Consider the following 19,085-nt stretch of genomic DNA (forward strand, 5'->3'; position numbering starts at 1 on the left):
TTTTATATCCTGTCTAAGAATCTTTCTTTGACAGAGGCTTACAGTGATTTTCTCCTATGTTTTCTTCTCAAGATTTATAGCTTTGGTTTTTGCATTTAGGCATATCATCCATTTTGACTTAACTTTTACATATGGTATGAAATAAGGATTAAGGATGTTTTTGTTATGGGGGCAAGTCCCATAGCATTTTCCCATTCCCAAGTGGAAGAACAAGCACCTTTTGGAATCTAGTTGTCTTTTAGAGGGATACTGTATATGCCTTTTATTAAGGAGACATTTGCTTTTTAAATTTATTTTTTACTGAATTTGTTGGAGTGACATTGGTTAATAAAATTGTATAGATTTCAGGTGTACAATTCTACAACACATCATCTGTATGCTGTATTGTGTGTTTACTACCCAAGTCAAGTCTCCTTTCATCACTGTTTGTCCTTTTCTATACCCTCTCATCACCATTACCCACTTCCATTGCCCTCCCACCACCCTTTCCTCTGGAAACCTCTATACCTTTGCCTGTGTCCATGGGCCCTTCTTTCTTCTCACCCAGCACCCAACAACCTCACTTCTGACAGCTGCTAGTCTGTTCCCTGTATCCATGAGTCCGTCTCCAATTTGTCAGGTTTTTTTAAAGACTTTATTCATTTATTTTTAGAGAGAAAGGAAGGGAGGTGGAGAAATATTGATGTGAAGGAGAAACATTGATCAGCTACCTCTCATACATACCCTGACTGGGACCAAAGGCATGTGCCTTAATGGGGAATGGAACCAACAACCTTTCACTTTCTGGGATGATGCCCAACCAACTGAGCCACACTGGTCAGTGCTGTCAGTTTATTTTGGTCATTAGATTCCACATATAAGTGAAATCATATGGTACTTGTCTTTTTCTGACTGGCTTATTTCATTTAGCCTAATAGCCTCCAAGTCCATCCATGCTGTCTGTCATAAAAGATAAGACATCTTTCTTCTTTATGGCTGAGTAGCATTCCATTGTGTAAATGGACCACAGCTTTTTTATCCACTTATCTACTGATGAACAGTTAGGCTGCTTCCAAATCTTAGCTATTGTAAATAACACTGCAATAAACATATGGGTGCATATATTATTTTGAATTAGTATTTCAGGTTTCTTTGGATAAATTCCCAGTAGTGGAACCTCTGGATCATAAGTCAATTCCATACTGCCATCCACAGGAGATGCACCACCAACAGTGCATAAGAGCTCCATTTTCTCCACATCCTCACCAACATGTGTTGTTTGTTGACTTACTGATGACAGCCATTCTGACAGGTGTGGGGTGATATCTCATTGTGGTTTTAATTTGCATTGCTCTGGGGATTAGGGATGCTGAGCACCCTTTCATATGGCTATCTGTATGCCTATCTATTGGCTATCTGTATGTCCTTTGTAGAGAAGTGTGTATTCAAATCATTTGACCATTTTTAAATTGGATTGTTTGGGGATTTTTTTGGTGTTGAGTTTTGTATGTTTTTTATAAATTTTGGATATTAACCCTTTATCACATATATTTGTGAATATGTTCTCCCATTCAGTGGGAATACAACCTTCCAAAATTAAATCAGAAGAATCAGAGAATCTGAATAGATTAAAACTAATGAAATAGAAGCAGTAATAAAAAACTCCCCCCAAAATAAAAGTTTTGGACCAGATGACTTCACATCTGGTTCAAAAAGGTGAATTTTACCAAACATTCAAAAAAGAATTAACACCTAACCTTCTCAAACTATTCTAAAAAATTCAAGAGAAGGGAAGGCTCCCAAACTTATTTTATAAGGCCTACATTATCCTAATTCCAAAGCCACATAAAGACACTACAAAGAAAGAAAATTATAGGCCTATATCCTTTAAAAACTTAGATGCTAAAATCCCCAACAAAAACATTAGCAAACCAGATCCAGCAATACATTAAAAAGATCATACAGCATGATCAAGTGTGATTTATTTTGGAGATGCAAGGTTGGTACAATATTCACAGATCTGTAAATGTGATATACTGTTTACATTAAAATATTTAAAAATGAAAGATAAAAATTGCATAATCATATCAGTAGATGCAAAAAAATTGATAATCATCACTCATAATAAAAACTCTGCAAAGTGGGAATAGAGGGAACATATCTCAACATAGTAAAAGCCATATACGACAAACCCACAGCCAACACCACACTCAATGGGCAAAAACTAAAAAGTTTCCCTTAAGATCAGGAATAAGACAGGGATGTCTGTTTTCACCACTCCTATTTGACATAGTACTGAAAGTTCTAGCCACAGCAATTAGACAAGAAGAAATAAAAGGCATCCAAATCAGAAAAGAAGGTATAAACTGTCATTATTTGCAATTGACATGATACTGTATATACCAAACTCTAAAGATTCCACCAAAAAAACTACTAGTACTAATAAATGAATTTAGTAAAGTAGCAGGACACAAAAATATATATATAAATCACTTGCATATGTATACACCAGTAATGAACTATCATAAAGGAAAACTAAGAAAACAACCCCATTCACAACTGTTTCAAAAAAGTAAAATAGTTGGGAATAAATTTAATCAAAGATGTAAAAGACATTTACTTGGAAAATGATAAGACACTGAAGAAAAAAAAATGGAGATACAAATAAGTGGAAACATTTACTATGTTGATGATAGGAAGAATTAACATCATTTAAATGCCTATACTACCCAAAGCAATGTATAGATTCAATGCAATTCCTATCAAGATACCAATAGTATATTTTACAGAACTACAACAAATATTTCAAAAATTTATATGGAACAACAAAAGAACCCAAATAGCCAGGAGCAATCACAGCAATCTTGAGAAAGAGGAATAAAGTTGGAGGAATCATGCTAACTGTTATTGAGGTATATTCAAGGCCATTATAATCAAAACAGCATGATACTGGCATAAAAACAGACATAGAGATCAATGGAACACAACAGAGAGCCCAGAAATAAACCCAAGCCGTTATAGTCAATTAATGTTTGACAAAGGAGGCAAAAACATACAATGGGGTAAAGGTAGTCTATTCAGTAAATGATATTGGTAAAGTTAGATACATGCAAAAAAGAAGAAAGAAAGAAAGAAAGAAAGAAAGAAAGAAAGAAAGAAAGAAAGAAAGAAAGAAAGAGAGAGAGAGAGAAAGAGAGAGAAAGAAAGAAAGAGAGAAAGAGAGAGAAAGAAAGAAAGAGAGAAAGAGAGAGACAGAAAGAAAGAGAGAGAGAAAGAAAGAAACTAGGCCACCTGCTTACCCTGCTTGTGTATGGTGATACACAAGAATAAACTCAAAATGGATTGAAGACTTAAATGTTTAACTCAAAATCATAAAAATCTCACAAGAAAGCAGGGCAGAAAATCTTGGACATTTCTAATAGCTAGCAACATTTTTTCTGATATGTCACCTTGGGCAAGGGAAACAAAATTTAAAAATTGGAACTACATCAAACGAGAAAGGTTTTTCACAACAAAGGAAGCCATCAACAACAACGAAAAAGAAATTTTCTGTGGGACAGTTTTGTCATTGGCTCTGTTGAGTGACACAATTCGTTGGTTTCAAATCAGATTTCACATTACTTTCCTGGCTCACAATTTCCATAGGATCATAAAAGTTCAAGGTTTCTTTTTTTTTTTAATATATTTTATTGATTATGCTATTACAGTTGTCCCATTTCCCCCTTTCTCTCCCCTCTACCCTGTACCCCCCTCCCACCCACATTTCCCCCTTTAGTTCATGTCCATGTGTCATACTTATGAGTTCTTTAGTTTCTACATTTCCCTTACTATTCTTGCCCTCCCCCTATCTATTTTCAACCTACATTCTATGCTACTTATTCTCTATACCTTTTCCCCCTCTCTCCTCCTCCCACCCCCCTGCTGCTAACCCTCCACGTGCCCTCCATTTCTGTGGTTCTGTTCCTGTTCTAATTGTTTAGTTAGTTTCTTTTGGTTTTGCTTTAGGTGTGGTTGTTAATATTTGTGAGTTTGCTGTCCTTTTACTATACATGTCTTTTCTTTATCTTCTTTTCTTAGATAAGTCCCTTTAGCATTTCATAAAATAAGGGCTTGGTGATGATGAACTCCTTTAACTTGACCTTATCTGAGAAGCACTTTATCTGCCCTTCCATTCTAAATGAAAGCTTTGCTGGATAGAGCAATCTGGGATGTAGGTCCTTGTCTTTCATGACTTGGAATATTTCTTTCCAGCCCCTTCTTGCCTGTAAGGTCTCTTTGGAGAAATCAGCTGACAGTCTGATGGGAACTCCTTTGTAGGTGACTGTCCCCTTACCTCTTGCTGCTTCTAGGATTCTCTCCTTCGTTTTTACCTTGGCTAATGTAATTATGATGTGCCTTGGTGTGTTTCTTCTTGGGTCCAACTTCTTTGGGGCTCTCTGAGCTTCTTGGATTTCTTGGAAGACTGTTCCCTTTGCCAGATTGGGGAAGTTCTCCTTTATTATTTGTTCAAATACGTGCTCAATCTGTTGCTTTTCCCCTTCCGATTCTGGTACCCCTATAATTCGGATATTGGAACATTTAAAGGTGTCTTGGATGCTCTTAATCTTTTCCTCAATTTTTTGGATTCTTATGTCATCATGCTTTCCTGCTTGGTTGATTCTATCTTCCTTCTGGTCCACTGTATTGTTTTGAGACTCATATTCCTTCCTTTCACTATTGGCTCTCCTCCGCGTGTCTTCCTGCATCTGTTTTATGGTAATCTGCATTCTTTCATCTAAATTTTGTCCAAAATCTACCAGTTCCGTGAGCTTTCTGATCACCAGTGTTTTGAACTGCGCATCTGATAGATTGGCTAATTCTTGGTCGCTCAAAAGGATGAGTCCTGGGGGACTGATCTGCTCTGGTGAAAACATATTTTTTCCCCCCCGTCTCTCCTTTTTTTTTTTCGGTCTGGTTGCTCTTGTTATGGTGGGGGGAGGAGCCTTAGGTGCTCACCGGGGCTGGGCACCCCAGTCGCTAGATTGTGACGTTATATGTGGGGGTGGGGCGGGAGCAGGAGCAGGGCGGGAGAAAACAATGGTGGTAGTTCCATTCCCCTGGACTCAGACCCTTGTCTGGGCTTCTGGGCCGCGAGCTCTGCCCTAGTCCACAATCGCTACCCCTCTGGGTCTGCCAGCCGCAGCTTGTGTACTCAGGGGTCACCGCTGCCTTCTTGCGCCCCCGGATGGCTTTTGCGCCGATTTCGCACCAAACCTTCCCCCGACCTCTGCGCGCCGCCAACCCGAGCCAGCCCCACGCCCGCCCGGCTCGTCTTCTCCTACCAGTCCGGATGAACGCGTCTACTTCAACTTCTTGGCTACCCGACTTCCATTCAGATAAATCCTCTGCCGGATCTGGGTGTTATTCTGATAGTAAATTATTGTTGTAAATTATTGGTTTTCTAATCTTAGTTGTACGAGGAAGTATGGTGCGTCCACCTATTCCTCCATCTTGCCAGAAGTCCCTCAAGGTTTCTTTACAGTATTTCCATACACAGTCCAGGATGAATAACTGTAATCTGTACCCTTTCTTGCAACAAGAAGAAAGAGTATTTCCAGTGGGACCACATATTTGCGGATCCTATTTTTCTGCAAAAAGCTGAACACTAGCCTCTCCCGTATAGTCTGCAACCTTGAATCCTGTGGCTGTGTTGCCATTTTAACATCTAAAGATTTACACTGAGGGGTCTCATGGCTCCCATTCCCACCTAACACTGTTTGTTCCTGTGTGGTTTCCAGAAATTGGAGATTTAACTTTCTTCTTTTGAGATTCAGCTATGTAACTTTACATACCTTAAAGTTTTAATAGTTTTCCTATAGTTGTTGAATTGGTATAGGTGAATTGGTAATGAAGGAGTGTGCTTTCCAACATTAGTTCAACTTGACATTTACACTGTAAGTGTTCTAAAATTTCACATGAGTAAACTGCAGGTCCAAGACATTACATAATTCAAACAGAATAGAAACTGATTACTAGGAGTGTGAAAAAATGATACTCATAGATAAGATATTGAGAATATTTTGTTGAGCTTTTGATTAATCTTGAATTGAAATTTTTCACTTGTTGCCTCCCAGCAAAAAGTAAATGTAGCTTGAATATTGAAAGAATGTAACATATAGAATTTAACACATAATAAATATTCACAATTATTGTTGGATGGTGATAAACAACAAAAGTACATTGAAAGATCACTTCTTAGCCCTGGCTGGCATAGCTCAGTGGATTGAGCGTGGGCTGTGAACCAAAGTGTCCCAGGTTCGATTCCCAGCCAGGGTACATTCCGGGTTTGCAGGCCATGACCCCCAGCAACTGCACATTGATATTTCTCTCTCTTTCTATCTCCCTCCCTTCCCTCTCTAAAAATAAATAAAATAAAATCTTTTAAAAAAAAGAAAGAAAGATTACTTCTTTAAATAAATATTAAAAGCAAGTAGCAGGAGTTTATAGTATAGCTAAGAAATTCAATACTATTGCTTTCAAGTGTGTCAAGAATTAAGTTTGAGGCTCATAGAAATTCATCTATGACTTTTAACGACTAGATCATTAAAAATTTAAAAACGTATGTTGAGTTTTCTTTGACTGGAAGTGATCTGCTAATGTGTTTGTTTTATAAAGCTATACAAACTCAGGCTACCCCCTGTCAAGTTTAAGAGATAATTTTCTTCAAAATTTCGAGTTAAACTTCAGTACACATCTAAATTATACTTGCTATAGTTTTAACCACTAGTGAAATTACATGTTATCATTCTCTTTCTTCATTTTCAAGAGAACATTTATTTTTAAGAAATATTTACAATAATAAATTATATGTCCTTGACAAAAAAAATACTGATTTTTGTAAATAAATGTATAGTCATTTTTTAAGTGGAGAAAATGTCCAACAAAATTAATCAATTTTCTCCAGGTTAGCCAGACGCTGCTGTAACAATCCAATTTTTAAAAACATTTGGGATTATTACTGCTCTGTTTCTATATTTTAGGTCAAATACAAAAATAAATAAATGTTAGAAGTGTAGTTAGCCAATTTGCACATGTAAATATCAAGTCCATTTATATCAGTTCAAATGTTTCCCTCAATTTAACTTAAACCTAAGTACCTTGACAATATAATTAGTAAAGGGAAATATAAAACAGCATTATTTATAAGCACTAATGCAATCCATGAATGAACAGGACCAACAGCTTAAACGTTTACTAAAATATCAATTAGAAACAAAGGGTAGCCATAGGCTGCACCACAATCATAAAGAATCCGTACCACTTAGGAAGAGAAGTATAAGGTAATTCATACTAATAACACAAAGTTACTAATACATTAGTGCCCCTTTATCCATGGAGATATATTCCAAGACATCCAGTGAATGCCTAAAACTAAATATGATCCCATCCTTATGTATATTATAATTTTTTTCTGCACTTACATAGGTATGATAAAGTTTAATTTAAATTAGATGCAAAAGATCAACAATAACTAGTAATGAAATAACATAATTATAACAGTATACCATATCAAAATTTATGTGGATGTGGTCTCCCTCTCTCTCTCTCTCTCTCAAAATATTTTATAGTGCTGTACTCACCCTTCTTCTACTTATGATGATGTGAGGTGATAAAATGCTTAAGTAGAGAATTTTTGAAAGACTTTCATTTAAATAAGTCACTTTACAGCTTCTCTTTAGCATATCTGAGTTACCAGCATCACTGTGCTTACACTTTGGGACCATAACTAAGTAAAACAAGAGTTATTTGAACACAAGCAATGCAATAGCACAAGAGTTGGTATGCTAACTAAAAGACAGCTACTAAGAATACACTGTGTGGCCGGACAAAGGGATGATTCACCTCGGGTGGGATGGCACAAAATGTTATCATGATACTCAGAATGGCATGCAATTTAAAGCTCATTGTTTCTTTCTTTGAATTTTTCATTCCATATTTTTGAACTGTGGTTGGCCATGGGTAACTGAAGCCATGGAAAACAAAACCATGAACAAGGGGAGACTACTGTATGATGCAGTCTGCTGAACTATAAACCGCTACTGTGTAATTTTGCAATATGTAGAAATATAGCATTTGTCACATTCGGCCAACTCCAATACATGTCATATGGTGAAATAAAACACAAAAGCCTGTTTAAAATTTGAAAATTGTAAGATAAAGGTTGCTAACTATTTAGTATTCCACACCTTTATTTCTGAAAATTCAATTTCTCTTCAGGTTTTTCCTTGTCCTCTACTAGTAGCATTAATATAACTTCTATTCCTAGAAATTTAGTGGAATAAATTATTAAAATTTTAAAAATTAATTTCAAATAGATTTAGTTGCAAAGCATTTAGAAATTCTCAATGTGACTTATTAAGGAATCATATCCTGGAAATGTTTCATATTATTCTTTTATAAATAATGGTTGATAAAATATAAGCATCTTGAGTTTATGATTTCAGAAGGACTTTTAATGAACTTTAAATGAATCTGACCATCAACAAAGTGGAAATAGAAGTAAATGTCAGAAGAGCAGTCTTTCAGGAAAAAAAATCCTTTAAAAAGCTCTTTTTCGTGAATTTTTTCTGAGATGATGTATTATCCTTTTATGACACTCAGACATTTTAAGTTTTGCATATATATCCATATCTATATATCTGTGTACTTATAGATATAGATATCTTTAAAATTGAAAGCATTATCCTCAAAATGCTCTACTGTGCATTAGTTGTTGAAACAATAATGTAGAGACAGCCTGATTAGAATCATGAGGAGCCTGGTGTGTACACAATATGTAATATCATGTAGCTATTGAAAAAGTAAGTTAGACTTCTGGCCAAGATGGAGACATAGGTGGACACACTGTGTTTCCATGCACAACCTAGGTAGGAACAACAATTTAGAAACAGAATAACATCCAGAACTAACAGAAAATTGATCTGAATGGAAGTCGGACAACCAAGAAGTTGAAATATACCCATTCATCCAGACTGGTAGGAGGGGCAGAGTCGGGCAGCCAGGCGCAGGTCGCAGCACGGAGAGCAGAGAGAGTTGGGACTGGGCACACAAGGTATCCAGGGTGATCAAGACCGCAGCAGGTGGACCCTGAATGCACAAGCGGCAGCTGGCAGGCCCAGTGAGGCAGCGATTGTAAAGCAAGGCAGTGCGTGCAACTCAGGATCCCAGTGCTAGGAAATACAGCCTCGGGACACTGATTGAGGACACCTGTGGGAGTTGAGGCACACAGAGAGACACCCAGCCTCATAGGAGAGGTCCTTGGAGGGCCCCACGGTGTGCACAAGCCCACCCACACAGGAATTGGCACCAGAGGGGTCCAGTTTGCTCGGGGGAAGCAGCAGAAGGGACTGAGGTCCCATGGAGAACGGAGCAAGCACCATTGTTTCCTCTCAACACTGCCCCCACATACAATGTAACAACCCAGCGACTGGGGTGCCCTGCCCTGGTGAACACCTAAGGCTCCACCCCTTACTGTAACAGGCGCAACCAGCCCCCCCCCAAAAAAAAAAAAAAAAAAAAGGAGAGAGAGATGGCTCAAACAGAAGAACAAATCAAAGCCCCAGAACCTATCCTTTTAAGTGACTGAGAGATAGCCAACCTATCAGATGCACAGTTCAAAACACTGGTGATCAGGAAGCTCACAGAATTGGTTGGTTTTGGTCGCAAATTAGAAGAACAAATGCAGGCTACAATAAGAGAAATGAAGAAAAATGCACAGGGAACCAACAGTGATGGGAAGGAAACTGGGACTCAAAACAAGAGTGGACCAGAAGGAAGAAAGAAACAACCAAACAGGAAAGAATGGAGAAATAAGAATTCAAAAAAATGAGGAGAAGCTTAGGAACCTCCAGGACATCTTTAAACGTTCCAACATCCGAATTATAAGGGTACCAGAAGGGGAAGAAAAAGAGCAACAAGTGGAAAACTTATTTGAACAAATAATAAAGGAGAACTTCCCCATTCTGGCAAAGGAAATGGACTTCCAGGAAGTCCAGGAAGCTCAGAGGGTCTCAAAGAAGTTGGACCCAAGCAGAAACACACCAAGGCACATCATAATTACATTAGCCAGGTAAAAATGAAGGGGAGAATCCTAGGAGCTGCAAGAGATAAGGAAACAGTAACCTACAAAGGAGTTCCCATCAGACTGTCAGCTGATTTCTCAAAAGAGACCTTGCAGGCAAGAAGGAGCTGGAAAGAAGTATTCCAAGTCATGAAAGGCAAGGACCTACATCCCAGATTGCTCTATCCAGCAAAGCTTTCATTTAGAATGGAAGTACAGATCAAGTGCTTCTCAGATAAGGTCAAGTTAAAGGAGTTCATCATCACCAAGCCCTTATTTTATGAAATGTTAAAGGGACTTATCTAAGAAAAAGAAGATAAAAAACATAAATAGTAAAATGATGGCAAATTCACAATTATTAACAACCACACCTAAAACAAAACCAAAAGAAACTAAGCAAACAGCTAGAACAGGAGCGTAACCCCAGAAATGGGGATCACATGGAGGGTTAGCAACAGGGGAGTAGGAGGAGGAGAGAGGGGGAAAAGGTACAGAGAATAAGTAGCATAGATTGTAGGTAGAAAATAGGGGGAGGGTAAGAATAGTATGGGAAATGTAGAAGCTAAAGAACTTATGACATGTAGACATGAACTAAAGGGGGGGAATGTTGGTGGGAGAGGGTGTACAAGGTGGAGGGGAGTGAAGGGGGAAATGGGACAACTGTAATAGCATAATAAAATATATTTTAAAAAAGAAAAAGTAAGTTACACCTACTTGTGATGGTCCTTACAGAATGCCCATCACACCCATTTTGTAAAGAAGGAAATATGTAATGTATATCATATGCACACAGTTGATTATGTAAAATAATAAATGCATGTAAGACCACAGAAAAATATTTGTCATGCTACACATCAAACTGATATGATTGGCTATCTCAAGAATGTGGAGACTTACTACATTTTTTCTTTATTCATTTAATTTTTTTTATTTTTGACCTGAACTAAAAACCATATATTAAATATAATTTATAAAACTAATAAGTCAAATCATATTAGGGGAGAAAGGCCCTGAATATTAGTAGTATTTTGAATAACTGAGTGATGGCATGTTTGAAGACTCAGCTAGCTTTCTAACCAGAAATTACATTGTACATATAAGATATGGTCAATCTATCATATATCAAAATGAATTCCTATTCATATATCACATATCATATAATATATGAATCTATCGTATATCAAAATGGCTTCTACTAGTCCCTTACACAATCATTATGGCTGAAATGACATCTGTTGTTAAATTGACATTGTGTCACTTCTATTTCTTAAAAGTAAGGTTTTTTGTTTTGTTTTGTTTTTTAATTATTTTATTGCTGTTCAATTATAGTTGTCTGCATTTATCCTCCACCACTCTCCCCCATCCCCGCCATCCCCAGCTCCCTCACTTGCTTCCACCCTGTTGGTTTTTTCCATGTGTCCTTTATAGATGTTCCTGAAAATCCTTTCCCCTTCCCACCATTATCCCCTCCCACCTCCCCTCTGGTTACTATCAGATAGTTCTTAATTTCAATGTCTCTGGTTATATTTTGCTTGCTTTTTTGTTTTTTGTGGCTCTTTAGATATTATAATTGACATGTAGTTTATTTCTTTTTTAAATTAAAGTACAGTTCACATACAATATTATATTAGTTTCAGGTGTACAACATAGTGATTCAATACTTTTGTACTGTATAATGTGATCACCACAATAAGTGATGATCCTATACCATTCAAAGTTATTACAGTATTTTTGACTGTTTTCTCTATGCTAAACATTATATTCCCATGACTTACTTTATAAAGGGGCATTGGTATCTCTTACTCTCCTTCATCTTTTTCATCCATCTTTCAAACTCCCTTCCCTCTGGCAACCATCAATTTGTTCTCTATAGCTACAAGTCTGTTTTGTTTATTTGTTTTGTTTTATAAATTCCACATATAAGTGAAATCACGTGATATTTGTCTTTCTCTGACTTACTTCACTTAGCATAATACCCTTTTGGTCTGTACATGTTGTCATAAATGGCAAATAGCAAAATTTTATTTTTTATTGCTGATTAATATTCCAGTGTGTGTGTGTGTGTGTGTGTGTGTGTGTGTCACATCTTCTTTATTCATTCATCTATCAATGGATACCTAAGTTCTTTCATATGTTGGTTATTGTCAGTAATGCTACCATGAGCATAGGGGTGCATATATCTTTTCAAATTAGTGTTTCTGTTTTCTTCAGGTAAATAACAAGAAGTAGAATTGTTGGATCATATGGCAGCTCTATTGTTTTTATTTTTTGAGGAATCTCCACAACTTTTTCTGTAGTGACTATGCTAATTTGCAATTGCAACAACAGTGTACAAGTATTCCCTTCTCTCCACATTCTCACCTACACTTGTCATTTGTTGGCTTTTTGATAACTGCCATTCTAAAAAGTGTAGATGATACTGCATTGTGGTTTTCCTTTGAATTTCCCTGATGATTAGTGGTACTGAGCATCTTTTCTTAGGTCTGTTGGCCATCCATATATCTTTGGAAAAATGTCTGTTTAGGTCCTCTAGACATTTTTAATGGGTTGTTTGTTTTATGTCATGTTGTATGAGTTCTTTATATATTTGGGATATTAACCCCTTATCACAAACATCATTTGCAACTATTTTCTCCTATTTGCTAGGTTGTCTCTTGCTTTGCTGATGGTTTCCTTCACTGTGCAAAAGCTTTTTAGTTTATTTCTTTCTAAAGAATATTTATTCAAATATGACAAAAATTATTATTCAAATCCTAAAACATTAAAAAATTGGGGTCCTGGCTGGCATAGCTCAGTGGATTGAGCGCAGGCTGTGAACCAAAGCATCGCAGGTTCGATTCCCAGCCAGGGCACATGCCTGGGTTGCAGGCCATGGCCCCCAGCAACCGCACATTGATGCTTCTCTCTCTCTCTCTCTCTCTCTCTCTCTCTCTCTCTCTCTCTCTCTCTCTCTCTCTCCCTCCTTTCCCTCTCTAAAAATAAATAAATAAGATCTTTAAAAAAAATTGGAATGGCAGTTTAATGGCTAATCTCCCTTTAACATTGCTAATATAGATTGTAAAGAGACACCATTGTTACCAGTGATGGTGAACCCTTAGGCTATTTGAAGAGACACAATGAACATCCTAAAATTGGACAATTATTGAAATCTATTCAGAACAGTGGTTAGCAACCTAAGAAAACCAGTAACAAAACATCTAGATTGTCATCTTCAAATTGGGTAACACAGGTAATAATTTTTAAAATTGGTAGACGAGTATGGAGCATCTCCCTAGGAGTACAAGCTAATATGTTCTGGCCTCTTTCTTGCCTCTCCACAACCTCCAACCTCTGCTTCACACTGAATTTTACTAACTACATTGTCTAGAAGAGTACAGATTTTATTCATATTTCTTTTCTTATTTGGTGGAATCACTTCCTATTTTGACAATTTAAGGACTAAATGATAATGTAGCCCGTTTCCCATAAATCAAGGCCTCCATTTTGCATAACACAATGAAGTTTTTAAACAGGAAAAGGAAAAGGAAGAATTTAATTAGTGGGGAAGTTTGAAAATATACTTTAAAAAATATCCAGGAAAGGAATAAGGGCATTTGACATCCTCCAGAGATCTTTTTCTATATAACTAAAGCAAATGAGAAAAGCAGATGTCACCAATGGAAAGGGCAAAGCTGAAATGCCCTGCAATTACCCAACAAAACCACCATGAATGGTTCACAGATGCCAGGATATTCCTTTGTTAGAGAGGTCTCTGGAAGTCCAAATAAAGGTAGATAACCCTTCAGCGCAAACAGTATATTAGGGGTAGGCCTACACATACAGGGAATTGGTTTCTCTGAAAGAGAGGGCAAGGATAAGTTGGGATGCAAGAATAAGCCCAAGTCAATATTAAAGTAAGTCCAGATTTACTTAATTGAATCTTTCCTATTTACATTAGATTCTATAGTCTTGAAATAACCAGGGCCCAGGTGATCCAAGATTTTTTAGATCACTTCAAACCCTACTTGTATTCCATACTAGCCCTTGTCAGACAAAAGAATATTGGTCTACTAATGATTCCTTGCCATAGCTCAATTATCAACACAGAGAGGAGGACATATGTGACTACAGCACAGTAATACTTTACAGATGTAATTTCCACACAAGTTGTTTCTAAAGGCAAAGGTGAAAGGCAGAAAATAATGTTCAAAAGATCCAAAACTGAGTATCTGAGAAATATGGAGAAGTGAACTCTTAACACAGAGGAAAAGGAGTTGTTGTCCAGTTTGAAGAAGAGATTTATAAGTTACAGAAATCACTAAAGAAAGTAAAAAGAATCTACTAAACTTACTTGTATTTCCCACCTACATAAGTGGAAAACAAAGAATTATTAGAACTGCTTCCTTTACATAAAAAATTTAAAACATAAAAGTTTAATAGGATTTAACACTGTTAACAGCTTCTTTTTTTAGCGTCAAAAACAGTTTTCCTTGATCACCACAGAACTGCCTTTTTAAAGTATGAAACAATTATAAATGTTTACTCAAACTGTCTAAATATAAATAATTATGAATAATCATCATTATATGGTATTTTTATTGGTCAACATTCCATCATGCTTTCAAAATAGTCTCAGAAATAGCCAAATGGACTCAGACTAGTTATTATGGGAACAGGAGCAAATACCCTAATTTTTTAAGTTCATCAGGCCTTTTGCATGGCTGTAGAATGGCTGTTGAATGGCTATTCATATCAGACATTGTTATAGGTAGTTATAGCTTTTATCTTATTTAATATTTGAAACCGGTACATTGAAAAGTTGTCAAACTTTGCACAACTAGTGTGTAGAGAGCCAGATTCAAACTCAGATCAGGCTGACTCTTAAGCTGCACCCTTTCTCCTAAATTGCACTATTTTGAGATGACTTGTTTAACAAATGCTGAAAAAACTAGCTCCTTTCTTGTATGCATGTTTACAACAGCCTGTAAGTGAGAACCTTGAGTGTTTTTTAAATAGTTTCTCACAAATATTTCCTTAATGAATAAAAATTGAGTGAATAAATGATCAACTAACACATTTCCAGAATTGGGCAGACCATCTCTTAACTTGCCCAAATAGATATTTACTTTTATTTTTTTTTTTACTTTTTTTTTTATTTCAATCATTGTTCAAGTACAGTTTTCTCCCCCCTACTCCCGTTCCAGCCCCTCCACCCAACCCTCCCCCCTTCCCCCCATTACCCCCCACCCCTGGTTTTTGTCCATGTGTCCTCCAAATTTGTTCCTGTAATCCCTACCCATTCCCCCCTGAAATTCCCTCTTCTCTCCCCTCTGGCCACTGTCAGACTATCCCCTATTTCAGTGTCTTTGGTTATATTTTGCTAGTTTTTTGTTTTGTTTTGTTTTGTTTTGTTGTTTAGATTCCTGTTAAAGGTGATATCATGTGGTATTTGTCTTTCACTGCCTGGCTTGTTTCACTTAGCATAATGCTTTCCAGCTCCATCCATGCTGTTGCAAAGAGTATGAGCTCCTTCTTTCTTTCTGCTGCATAGAATTCCATTGTGTAAATGTACCATAGTTTTTTGATCCATTCATTTACTGATGGGCATCTAGGTTGCTTCCAGCACCTAGCTATTGTAAATTGTGCTGCTATGAACATCGGGGTGCAAAGGTTCTTTTGTATTGGTGTTTTAGTGTTCTTAGGATAGAGTCCCAGCAATGGAATTGCTGGGTCAACAGGCAGATCCATTTTTAGTTTTCTGAGGAAGTTCCAAACTGCTTTCCATAATGGTTGTACCAGTCTGCAGTCCCACCAACAGTGCACTAGGGACCCCCTTTCTCCACATCCTCTCCAACACTTGTTGTTTCTTGCTTTGTTTATGATGGCCATTCTGACTGGTGTGAAGTGGTATCTCATTGTGGTTTTAATCTGCATCTCTCTGATGGCTAGCGATATTGAGCATCGCTTCATGTGTCTTTGGATTTTCTGTATGTCCTCCTTGGAGAAGTGTCTGTTCAAGTCCTTTGCCCACTTTTTAATTGGGTTACTTGTCTTCTTAGAGTGGAGTCGTGTAAGTTCTTTATATATTTTGGAGATTAAACCCTTGTCTGAGGTATCATTAGCAAATATGTTTTCCCATACAGTTGGTTCTCTTTTTATTTTGATACTGTTTTCCTTAGCTGTGCAAAAGCTTTTAATTTTGATGAGGTCCCATTTGTTTATTCTTTCCTCTATGTCCCTTGCTCTAGGAGACAAGTCAGTAAAAAAGTTTCTGCGTGAAATATCTGAGATTTTCCTACCTACGTTCTCTTCTAGGACTTTAATGGTGTCACGCTTTATATTTAAGTCTTTTATCCACCTTGAATCTATTTTTGTATAAGGTGTAAGTTGGTGCTCGAGTTTCATTTTTTGCACGTAGCTGTCCAGTTCTCCCAACACCATTTGTTGAAGAGGCTATTTTTATTCCATTTTATGTTGCTGCTTCCTTTGTCAAATATTAATTGACCTTAGAGACTTGGGTTTATTTCTGGACTCTCTGTTCTGTTCCATTGGTCCATGTTTGGTGCCTGTTTTTATGCCAGTACCAGGCTATTTTGATTACAGTGGCCTTGTAGTATAGTTTAGTGTCAGGTATTGTGATTCCTCCTACTTTACTCTTCTTCTCAAAATTGCAGCAGCTATTCGGGGTCGTTTTATGGTTCCATATAAATTGTTGAAGTGTTTGTTCTATGTCTGTGAAATATGCCATTGGTACTTTAATAGGTATTGCATTGAATGTGTAAATTGCTTTTGGTAGTATGGACATTTTAATGATATTAATTCTTCCAATCCATGAACACGGTATATGTTTCCATTTGTTTGTGTCTTCCTTGATTTCTCTCCTCAGTGTTATGTAGTTTTCTGAATACAGGTCTTTTACCTCTTTGGTTAGGTTTATTCCTAGGTATTTTATTTTCCTTTTTGCTATTTCAAATGGGATTTTTTTCTTGATTTCTGCTTCTGCTGTTTCATTGTTGGTGTACAGAAATGCCTTTGATTTCTGGATATTGACTTTGTATCCTGCTGTTTTACCAAATTCATTTATTAGGTCAAGCAGTTTTTTGGTGGAGTCTATAGGATTTTCTATGTACACTATCATGTCATCTGCAAACAGTGACAGTTTTGTTTCCTCCTTTCCGATTTGGATTCCTTTTATTTCTTTTTCTTGTCTTATTGCTGTGGCTAGAACTTCCAGTACTATATTGAATAGAAGTGGTGAAAGTGGACATCCTTGTCTTGTTCCTGTTCTTAGTGGAAAAGATTTTAATTTTTGCCCATTGAGTATAATGTTGGCTGTAGGTTTCTCATATATGGCCTTTATTATGTTGAGGAATGCTCCCTCTATTCCCACTTTACTGAGCGTTTTTATCATAAATGGGTGCTGTACCTTATCAATGCTTTTTCTGCATCTATTGATATGATCATGTGGTTTTTGTCTTTGCTTTTGTTTATGTGATGTATTACATTTACTGATTTGCGTATATTGTACCATCCTTGCATACCTGGAATGAATCCAACTTGGTCATGGTGTATGATCTTCTTAATGTACTGTTGGATGCGGTTTGCCAGTATCTTGTTGAGGATTTTAGCGCCAATGTTCATCAGCAATATTGGCCTGTAGTTTTCTTTCTTTGTTGTGTCTTTATCTGGTTTTGGGATTAAGATGATGTTGGCCTCATAAAAAGAGTTTGGGAGTCTTCCATCTTTTTGGATTTTTTGAAATAGTCTGTGAAGGATAGGTGTTAGTTCTTCCTTAAATGCTTTGTAGAATTCTCCTGTGAAACCATCTGGTCCAGGGCTTTTGTGTGTTGGGAGTTTTTGGATTACTGCTTCAATTTCTTTTGCTGTTATTGGTTTGTTCAGGCTTTCTACTTCCATTTTATTGAGTTTTGGAAGGTTATATTTTTCTAGAAATTTGTCCATTTCATCTAGGTTTTCAAATTTCTTGGCATACAGCTCTTTGTAGTAATTTGTTACAATCCTTTGTATTTCTGCGGTATCTGTTGTAATCTCTCCTCTTTCATTTTTGATTGTGTTTATTTGGGTTTTCTCTCTTTTTTTCTTGATGAGTCTGCTTAAAGGCTTGTCGATTTTGTTTATCTTTTCAAAGAACCAACTCTTGGATTCATTGATCTTTAGAATTGTGCTTTTAGTCTCTATGTCATTTAATTCTGCTCTGATCTTGGTTATTTCCTTCCTTCTGCTTGCTCTGGGCTGTCTTTGTTGTTGTTCCTCGAGTTCTTGTAGACGTAGGGTTAGGTTGTTTGTTTGAAATGTTTCTAACTTTTTTAGGTGGGCCTGTATCGCTATGATCTTCCCTCCCAGGACTGCCTTGGCTGTGTCCCATAAGTTTTGGGTTGTTGTGAGTTCGTTTTCATTTGTTTCCAAAAACCGTTTGATTTCTTCCCTAATATCATTCTTGACCCATTCATTGTTTAATAGCATGCTGTTTAATCTCCATGAATTTGAGTGTTTTGGGTTTTTTTCCTTGGGGTTGGTTTCTAGTTTCAGTCCCTTGTGATCCGAGAAATTGCTTGGTATGATTTCAATTTTTTTGAAATTGTTGAGGCTTGTTTTGTGTCCTATCATGTGGTCAATCTTTGAAAATGTTCCATGTACATTTGAAAAAAATGTGTATTTAGCTTCTTTGGGATGGAGGGTTCTGTAAATATCAGTAAAGCCCAGTTCGTCTAGGGTATTGTTCAATGCCACAATATCTTTGTTGATGTTTTGTTTGGAAGATCTGTCCATTTTTGATAGAGGGGTGTTAAAATCCCCCACAATAATTGTGTTGCTGTCCATATCTTTCTTGAAGTCCTCTAAGATTTTCTTTATGTATTTAGGTGCTCCTATGTTGGGTGCATATATATTTACTATGTTTATGTCTTCTTGGTGAATTCTTCCCTTGAGTATTATGAAATGACCTTCTGGGTCTCTCTTTATGGATCTTCTTTGGAAGTCTATTTTGTCAGATATGAGTATTGCTACC

This window comes from Phyllostomus discolor, chromosome 3 (genome assembly GCF_004126475.2).
Source record: "Phyllostomus discolor isolate MPI-MPIP mPhyDis1 chromosome 3, mPhyDis1.pri.v3, whole genome shotgun sequence".
NCBI lineage: Eukaryota > Metazoa > Chordata > Mammalia > Chiroptera > Phyllostomidae > Phyllostomus > Phyllostomus discolor.